Source organism: Monomorium pharaonis, chromosome 8 (genome assembly GCF_013373865.1).
Source record: "Monomorium pharaonis isolate MP-MQ-018 chromosome 8, ASM1337386v2, whole genome shotgun sequence".
Lineage (NCBI taxonomy): Eukaryota > Metazoa > Arthropoda > Insecta > Hymenoptera > Formicidae > Monomorium > Monomorium pharaonis.
In genome coordinates, this window is record NC_050474.1 from 20,271,957 (window position 1) to 20,282,440 (window position 10,484).

The 10,484-nt window shown below is 33.0% G+C and overlaps 1 protein-coding gene across 2 annotated transcripts in view; it reads right to left on the reverse strand.

The window, feature by feature from the left end:
• The window catches only part of LOC105829458 (centrosomal protein of 97 kDa), a 63,118-nt gene that overhangs the window by 23,358 nt on the left and 29,276 nt on the right, over positions 1-10,484 (reverse strand). The window lies entirely within an intron of this gene.

A 10,484-nucleotide genomic window follows, 5' to 3' on the forward strand; every position in this document is an offset into this window, starting at 1 on the left:
TTTTGCATAATAGAGGTACTTGAGCATTAACGATAATTTCCCTGCACCGTATTCAAGTGACGCAGCTCATGCATTTATTTCGATTTAAATGAGAGGAGTATTATATGCACAGCGCATACTCTTCTTCGCTTCTTCGCTTCTTGATGCCAACCTAAGAGACAAGAGAGTTTTTTAGTGAAAGAGTTATTTAGTGCTCTGCAATTATTTACACGTCCGTAGCTTTAAAGTCACGTAGATAAGTAAACGATGACTTGCTCTATAAGGCAACTTAAGACATGAGCAACCAGTACATTCATTTCACCCAAGTTCAAAAGACAGATCTCAAAGCTAATTTGTGCAGAAATTCTTAAACCTGCGAGATTTTCTGTTGAACTAGAATAGCGTTTCATTTTTAAGATCTTACTTTGTGATACTTTGATTTTATTGAATTTGATTCAAGTAGATTCACAATATTTATATTATTAAAAAAAAAATATAAGAAATCGACGATGCATAGATTTGGACATTTTAGAAATTCCCCCAAGATTTAAACTAGGAGCCTCCTAGAAGGAAAACTGCATGGAAAATCGAAATTCTTCCCTTAATAAAAAAATAAGGTTCAATCCTAAGAAAATATGTTAATGTCAAATGTTTAAACTAGTAAATTTGTTACTATTTATTATAAAATATACTGTTTATTCCTGTTATCGCGGTTAAGTTTATGTTTCTGTGTAGATTAATTCCTGTATAGATTAATTTCTGCTTTGAGGTCGGAGAAGGTTGGATCGACTGGTTTCCTACACTCGATGAAACCCCCTCCCCCCCCCCCCAATGAACACATTTACTACAACTGTCGACTGTGTATTTTACACCATCAATCACGGTTGCATAAACAGGTCTTTAGATTTCGCTTTTGACAAATCACTAACGCGTTAGTTACACGTGACGTGTACACATAATGTTTCATCGTATGGCCATTTCAGTTAATATTGAATCGATTTTCCGTTATTAAAAATGAAATAGTCTGTAGAATATTTCTAAACTTTCCATTTTAAATATTCCTCGCAGCGAATCTTAAAGTTTTGCAAAAGTAAAGTCCTTGTAATGTCACTTTAACCAGTGTGTCCATAGTTGTTGGAAAAGGCGTAGGAGTTACCTCATTAAATTTCGTAAAGAGGCACCAAAGAAATATTTTTAGTACTGAGGCAAGAGCTTTCTTGCGGCATAAAAGCAAAAAATAACTTGTATGCGATTGTTCGCAATAAAATATATAATTCATGCAGTTATACAACGTAAGAATAGCGAAGTACTTTCAAATTAAATTACGAAAGTTAGGAGGAAACTGTATTAAAGCTGAGAAAAACCTTTGACAAAGGATGCGTTGTAAAGATTAAGAAAATTCTTATAAAAATTGTTATATATATATATATATATATATATATATATATATATATATAAATTCGCTTTTAAAAGAGCCAATAAAATTCGTGAAAATGCACGTTGCTTACTCCAAATAAATTTCTCGAATGCGAGGCTACAAAATTTAGCTTTTGTTAACCTGTTAAACTACTTGTAAAACAAGCTGCGTTTAAAAAAATGTCAAGTTACTTATAAGCTATTATATTTGTTCGCGGTGATACTGGCGGCCAATTACCTACAGCTGACGTTCAAATACAAATAAGCATCTTACACACAAAGACTCTCGTGAAGAAAGCAAACTGACGAAGTTATAGAAGCGTCGTAATGGTAGATATTATGATTAAAGAACGTGCTAACATTTTGTAAACGTTTAATGAAGATCTATTCAAAGATTGAAAGTTTGACGTGAGTTATATATGTTGCATGTTTCTAAAACTTTCACTAAATCAAGTGTATATTGGTTAATAGCATAAATCGACAAACTTAAATTAAACCTGCAACTTGTAACAAACTACACATGAATTAAGAAATTTTGAGATATCACTGTAAAAATCTAGAAATTCCGTGGAAAATGATAAAAGACACGATAAAGTGTTAATGCAATATTTAAGTATTTATATATTCTGATATAAGCGCACATTCATTTTGCACTCTTATTTTCTAAATGCTTGATTCCTAAATTGGATTGCTACGTAAATCAAGATGCAGTGTCGCAAGAGGTAATTCCCTCAAGTAGATGTTAAGAAAATCTTATTTCCGTTATAGGACAATTGGAGATCTCTTATTTACATATTTCGATTTCGAAAACAAAGTTGCAAGCATAGAAATTCAGCAAAATAAATTCTAGACATGTTTTAATAAAATCTGATTTCTTTTATAATAAAAATAAATCTTCCTCTTCTTCTTCAAAAGATTTATTTTTGCACTAATTATTTTTATTTAATTGCTCGCAAAAAATCAATAACCTTTTTATAATAAGTGAATAAAACAAAGAGAAAAGAAGGAAGAAAGAGAAAAAGAGAATTTAAATAACAAGAAAATATTTTAATTATATATATATTTAATTATATATATTTAAAAGGCTATTTTAAGTTTACTTTACAGATTAATAAATAGAAAATAAAATATTAAATTATTTTGCAAAATAAATACTATTTCTAGTCATAAAATGTCATCTATTAAATTTTTTTTACAATTCGTGGAGCAATGAGTTTTTATGCAACATAAATCATAAATAAAATAAATAACTATTCTCACATGCTTATACTAAGGATGCATGCTATTTCGTAACCACTTACCGATAACTATCGAAATGTCGTTAAGTGTCGTTGCGCATACTTTTTTCATATATCAAAATACGTGAGCAAAAACGACATCGATAGTTATCGGTAAGTGGTTACGGAATAGCATCTCAGGTGATACGACGCAGTTATGACAAAAGTAATATTTGCCACTCTTGCAGGTTTACGAATATATACTTAGTATGCACTACCACATTAGACGCTATAAGATAATACCTACGTAGAACATCGTACTGCGCAAATGTCGCAAGAAGAAAATACGGATCGTGAATTGCCACAAATAAAATAAAAGCTCTTTTTCGACGCGCCGTGTATGTAACATTTTATCTCTCTTAAAAATGACTCCATTACTTTTAAGACACTTTTTCTTTACGGTCTCGTATTTTTTCGATCTAGGTAATTTCCCAAAAGAAAAAAATGTCATATAAAAAGTTAATAAATTCGAATAACGCTGACACTACGAGTTTCTCGGAGTGCTCCGTTATTATTTTGTATATTAGATTATTTTTTTACAAATTCTAAGAAATCTCTCGCACCTTTATAAAAAAAACCAATTAGTACTAAATAATTAATTAATTTGTACTAATTAATTAGTACAAGATGTGCTCTCTAAACAAATTTAACAAAAATTATGCACAAAATCGCAAATGCAATTCTGAGATTAGCTAAATAAATTTTTTCAAAAAATATATATTATAATAAAATTTAATTCGAATTTAAATAATAAACATAAAATTGCGTATATTAGAAAAAATTGCTCAAACTCCAATAAAATTTGAGGGGAATGAGTCTATCTGCTTTAAAACACACGCTTCGTATTCTTTTTAAACGTTCCTCTCTTTCCCTTAGAAATTTTAATCAGAATTCACGGAAAGCGTATGCAACGTAGCTACGTTGCTGCTGAATAGAACAGGCACGAATTTCGACACGAGTTTATTGCCTTTTGTTTTCGTTGTACGCGATAAATTTCAGATCGTTACAGTGTTTAGGCAATATGATAAATTTCTCTCGCGTAAAATGCAACCTATGTTCCCAGCATTCGTGACAAATGTATTCCGAACTATATGACGTGAATAAATATGCTTCAGACCGACTTTCCGATCGCGCGTACCGAAATGTTGCGCGAGTAATCTCGGCGGGCGCAGTGAAATGACAGATTTGACTCTCGTAAAATTTCTCGGCTACCTGAAGGAACTGATCATCCTCGTTGTGGCGCAACCCGCTGAAACGATCATAAAATGCGTGCTGCCGATGGTGATCGCACAATTAACGGGACCAAGATCTGTACAATGGGTAAAGCCGCGATAATTCTCCGCCGAAAAACCGCAATGAAAATCCCGTTTGATCGATCCCGTTTTCTCCTTACAGGCGCGAAACGCTCTTTAGCTCTCGCTTTTCCGTGCGAAATCTTCTCCGTTCATGGCATGAATAAGGACAAAAATGAAGAAACGTTAATTCGGCATTTTCATTATCGTGGTAAGCTGTAATCGTACGAAAGGATGTAAAGGGAAACGGCGGAAAATGCCAGACTGAAAGAGATACCTATAATCGCTCGCATTATATTCCAGTGTGCTTAACGATTCCCGTTTTTGCCCGCATTCATCCATCGTGACACGCATGAATGTATATTAGATATCATACGTTACAACTCTGTTAAGGAAATTATGGATTCAATCGCGACAAGTTATCGCTGATAGTGGTTAATGGTACGTCAACCCGAATGAAATATAGTAGATCGATCATACGCGTCTATTATATCTCGTCTATGGATAATATAATCGTATTGAAAAACAGAATTATGCATGCGAGCATTCATAAATTATAAGCTTATAAACTAATAGAATGAAGATTCGATATCGCATCACCTTTATCCGAAGATCAATATCAAAATCATTGTTTAACAGAAGGGAAGGGAAGGACATAAATTTTTCATGTGAATTAGAATTCACGGCGCGTTTGCGATATGCAGCGTTCTCTGCCGACTCTCAAATTAGAGTACGCATTGTACCTTATCGATCGTTAGAGTTTACGAATATATAAGGGAAGTGACGCACTGCAGATGCATTTACGTATAAATAAAAGATTGACAATGTATATGTACGTGGGCAGCGTAAAACTGACTTACTGTGTAACAATTCTTTGTAAATGATTTTTTTAGGAGTTTGAAAGTTTTTGTTTTTACACGGTTAATTTACCTTTTTTTGCAAAAAAAAAAAAACGATACCCGTTTTGTACATTAAATTGCTTAATACACATATAAAAATTCAATATTAATCTGAGCAACAGATAATTATTAATATTAAACGAAAATCGTATGTTGTACAATAGTTTGAGATAAAGTTTCAATAGTTATGAGTACGGATGGGCGAAAATTTTGGTTTCGATTCATTAAAATTCTTTTTGTGATATTTTATACTACATATTAAAAATAAAATATTATTCTCACAGTAAAACAGTACGTGAAGCTACTGCAACCTAAATCATCGCGCGGTGTAAATCTGGGATTTGCAGGAATAATTCATGAACATTTCATATCAGTGAAATCTTCTCTTTACTTCTTTTTTTGTATTTTTGGTTCCATTTTATCCATTTTACCGGATTTTTTAATTCTAGTTCATTGTATAGTTTAAAGCTTTCGCTTATACATATAATGGCCGTTTGTGGTTCAGTTAAATATATCAATTAGAGCATCCACAATCTCTACAAAACCACGATTTACACCGCACGTTGGGTCAGATCTGCAACAGTTTCATTTATATTAATATTTTGTAACTTTGAAAATAGAATTTTATTGTTAACGATATAAATGGGTTGCAAAAGGATTTTGTACTTTTATACAAAAGGATTTCTATACCTATATTAACGATTCAAAGTTTACTAAAATTTCGCCATTTTGAATGTTTCTACCCTCTTAAATGAAATTTTATTCTCTTATAATTTAGTATTACAAAAGAAATATAAGGAAAGATAAAACAGTTTGTAATTTGAGTCTTTCTTTACATGTACAAAAGTACATTTGCGTTGAATTCAGTCTTTTGTTAAATCGTCAAGAAAATACAAAATTCGCCTCAATATTAAGAAAAATAATATGACAAAACGAGAAAATGATCTAGTAAAAGTGCGCAAAAACAAATAAAAGTATCATTTCAGACTGTTTCAAAAGCGATATCCGTATCAAAACGCTATTTTTCATGTGTTCGGCAGTTTTTATGGAGTCCAATATTTCCGTTATATTTTTACGATATCGTATTCGCGTGCTGCGTGTCCGTTGCCTCTTTTTACCTTCGTATCTCCTCTCTGAAAATCGCCGATCTGATTTATTTGTTTCACCGGTCAAAGTATGTTGTAGCAATAAAGTGCGATAAAATGTTATTGATCTTTTGCAGTTGGCATTTTATTTTTACTTATTCGGCACAATATTTCTACTGTTGGACTCCTACGCCAGAGCAACGAAATTGCCTTCCACGAGAAGTGCGTATAACATTTGCCACTACCATCAAGTGTATTTACCGGAGGAAGCGATGGCATTGCAGGCACGTGACAGAGGAATGCCCTATCTCTCGGAAGGCGTTGCGAGACATCACCAGAAGCACGTGATTCATTTCATAGTTGGCAAATAGCTCGGAAAAAAAGTAACGGTAACATCGCTAGTTTCGCCTTTCTGCCCTGATATTTTACGAGGCGATCGCGTCAGCGCCTGATCTTCGTGTGCTTTCAGACTAAAAGCACCTAAATGGAGTTCAACATTTTTCGGCCGACGTCAAAAAAATTGGGCTAGCCCTCACGTCAAAACGATTTTTATTATTAATTAATAGAAAATGGCTTCTTGACACAAAATGTTTAAAATTATGTCGGAGATTCCGAATACGTGCGATTGGATTTATATAAACTTCAAATATGTTGTACAAATGACTCAATTAAAGTTTAATTAAAGTGATCACTGAGTGTTTCTTTCTTTCGACCCTTACTTGAAGCTTATTTTTGTAATAATTGTGTTATAAGGAAAAGAAACATATTTCACATCTGTTGTATACGTCTCTCTCTCTCTCTCTCTCTCTCTCTCTCTCTCTCTCTCTCTTTTCTCTTTAATAATATTTTAATTATAGTTATAGTGACTAAATGTAAAGATATCAATTAACTCTCTTAATCGAGAAATAAACAGTATGAATAATTCTGTAGAATTAGATTTTACAAGTAAATTTCGTTTTACCTACTAGGAATTGTAATTTGTCATAATATGCAGCGAATGAAGAAGCAATATTCACGGTTCGGCGGCATGGTCTTGCATGGAAATTCTTGGAAGTGTATAATGTTTGCGGGAAAGCCACAGTTGAAGAAATCCGCTCGAACGCGCTGAGCAGCGTAAAGACGAATGGAAGAATCGATCGGGCGTGTCGCACAGGGCTTCCCCGAGAACGCGGAGTGCCATTTAAATTCGAGATTCACCCGAGCCTCTTCAAAGGATAAAAGCTGCGCGACGAATGTATTGTCCGACAAACAAAATCACGACGATTTGCACCGCGACCGCTACTTTGATCGGCGCGCGGGCGATAATTTTATGCCGGGAGTTGTAACTCACTCCCCATGCGACCTCAATGAGATCGCATCTCGATGCGACAGCAATTGTTGAAAGCGACGTAATTTCGACGAGGTTGAATTTCGATGTCACAAACACGTGAAGCTCTCTACATTGAAGCTTTTTACCGGGATAACAACACAATATACAAAAGCAAGAAACCAGTACAGCTTGAATTTATTAAAAAAAAAACTTTGTACTAAAATCTATGAACAAGCATGTTTTGCGGGAAACACCTTATTCTTCTCCAATAAATAAAAAATAGTATTTTTAAAAAACAAAATAAAGTTGCTAAAAAAGTAAGATTGACATCCCTTCAAATCAAAGTAAGTCTCCGATAATACGGGCAATTGTTGCGCTGAGCGTCTCATTTATTAGCGGCGACTAAAGAATAATTGAGCAGAGTGGGACATTTTTTGCGTCTGTTGTATGGAGAATTAAATTTATTGAAACCGTTACAGTTTCACTGCTTTTATCCTGCTAAATAGATCTGTAAGCGAATAAAATTTCCGCGTAAAATTTCTTAAAAATAGGTCACGATGTGAATGGCGATTAAAACATAAATCCGATCCGTATCTCTTTGTAAAAGAGCCACTGGCAATCCCGGAAGCGTTTTGTTCTGCAAATTAATCAAAATATCCTTATCATGCGATTAATAATATGAACAGAAAAAACGCGAGGTGAATCGTCACCCGAGTGAGTTTTAACGAGTTGAGTATTCACGCCGTGTTCGGGCACCGTAAATATTGAAAAATAATATTTCCGTATAACTTACTTCTTTCATTCACTAGCCAGCGACGTTTCGCGAATTCGTGATGCATTACAATCGGAAATTCTTTCAGAGACCGAGACTCACGTAAGTAGTAAACTTAACTTTTAATTTTAACTCTCACAGAAACCATCTATACGAGTCTCGCAGATAATATACATTATTATTATAGAAAAAGCTTTTTTATTATATCCTATCTAAATATTTTATTACAAATATTAAAATCGAAGCTAGCACATAAAAAAAATCATTAACATAATTTTAAATGAAAAAGGAAAAAACAACAGTCACATTAAATCATTGCTTCATGTTAGATAAAACTGTACACGATTTTCTTTTTTATTGAATTTTATATCAGGTTTTTAAAATCCTATTCGATGTTTGTAGTATATTTTTAGTTATCACGAGAATTATTCATTATATGTACGAAAAGTAGCTCTCGCAAAATATAAAAGTTTCTCTCAAAATATTTATTTACATGCAAAAAATGACATCGTTTTGCAAAACAAAGTTCCATTCATTTCAGGAGAGTTTTTGATAGGACTTTTATGTAAAGTCGAGAATAATGCAGTATGCGTATTTATGTCTAGTCATACATAAACCTATAAACATTTAGATAAAAATTTTTAAAATATATGAGGTACACAGTTTTTCAACATGTCTAACAATAAAATAACAGAACATTTCAATAACAATACATAAAATTAACGTCATTAAACTCCTAATTGTCAATTTAAGATATAAACAATTTTCTAATTATTACCTGAAAAATGCATAACTCTCGAGTATTTTTACATCTCTTATAGTTATCAAATACAGTTTTGGCTCTTTTTAAAACGTGTTATATTGCATATTAATCTATAAATATTAATTATAATATGTAATCAATTAGTTCTGTATGTATTATTTTGAATGTGTATTACTAATATTTTATGTAGAACATATAACATGTCGGAAAATTATGGAATGTGAATTATGATAGTACGCTCCGATAACTAACACGTGCAGATGTGTATCATGCACGATGAAGAGAGTGTCTCCAGCGAACATGTCTAAGGTAAAGTCAAGTCTATGAAAACAATATTGATGTCGTCAACAGATGCAGATTTCGTATTTACGCACTGACATAAATTTGTCAAATGATACGCTAATTAACGATTAACTAATGATGCATATACGCAGTCGCTCGTACGAAAGTTAAAACATCGTCGTTCACCCATAAAGTCCCTTTGATTAATAGATGTCATGTGAGATAACGTAAAATTACGGAATTTGGCGCGAGTAATACTTGATAAATTGCATCTAAATCGCATCGACTGAAATCACGAATATGATCTCCACATATAAAGATAAGTAAATCATTAATATACATAGTAATATGCACGTTATTTTTACGTGCTAAAATAACGACAAAATACAGATGGAAAACAACATGATAAAATGAATAACATGACAAATAAATGATATGTGCAGCGAAGCGATTTAAACAATCTGTAAATAAAGTGAGACAAGCGCGGAAAGCAGAAGTTTGCCGCACAAAATGAGAACCGTTCACGGAACAATAGAGCCAATTCTATTACATTGAATACACACGTCTTGCCGCAATTAAAAAAGTTATATGGTACAAAATTATGTTACATTATTTAGAAAAATGTATTACGCCTTCTCTTTTTCCTAGCTAACAGAAGAAAATAAGAGAAAACAGACGAAATAATTTACGATGCTGTATCAGCTGTTATCAAGGGTCAAACTTTTGAAATGATGGGAGTCTGCAAACAAAAGTTACACAATCAAACTATCCTTGAAAAAACGCGGAAATTGATATATTAAATCTAAAGAAATTCAATAAATCTCGTGCCAAGTATAAACCCGAGTAAAAAGAGAAGTCTGCGGTTTAATGGACGAAATTTTCCTGTTCTAAAATCCAGTTGGCAGTCTCGATTTATTTTTGCTCGCACAAAGATCGCGTGCTACGAACAAGCTACGACAAACATTTCATGCAATTTCAAATAAGATTTTCAGGAAAGTTTATTGCTAAGAATTAATATAATCGTTCCAGTTAACGAGTTAAATGAATATCGCGCTGACGCTTTTACACTTTCAAATTAAATTTTCCGATAAACGGAGTTTGTAAGAGAAAAAAAAATTTATTGTACAAATATTTCATATGTAACATTTTATTTATTTAACTCAGTTGCAATTGTCTTACTTCTCGATTGTATTGCCAATGACGAAATCTATGTAAAATCCTTCGATTAAGTCTAATCGATCGTTTGACGAAAATCAATAGTCCAATATATATCATCTAATTGAGATTGTCCCAAGACATCGCCCTTTAGAACAATATGCATCGAATATCTGGAATATTTTGCACGCGACGATCAGCCAACGGAATTCTATTGGACGGGTGGCGCGGCGTGCTCTCTCGAGGGGGTTGAAG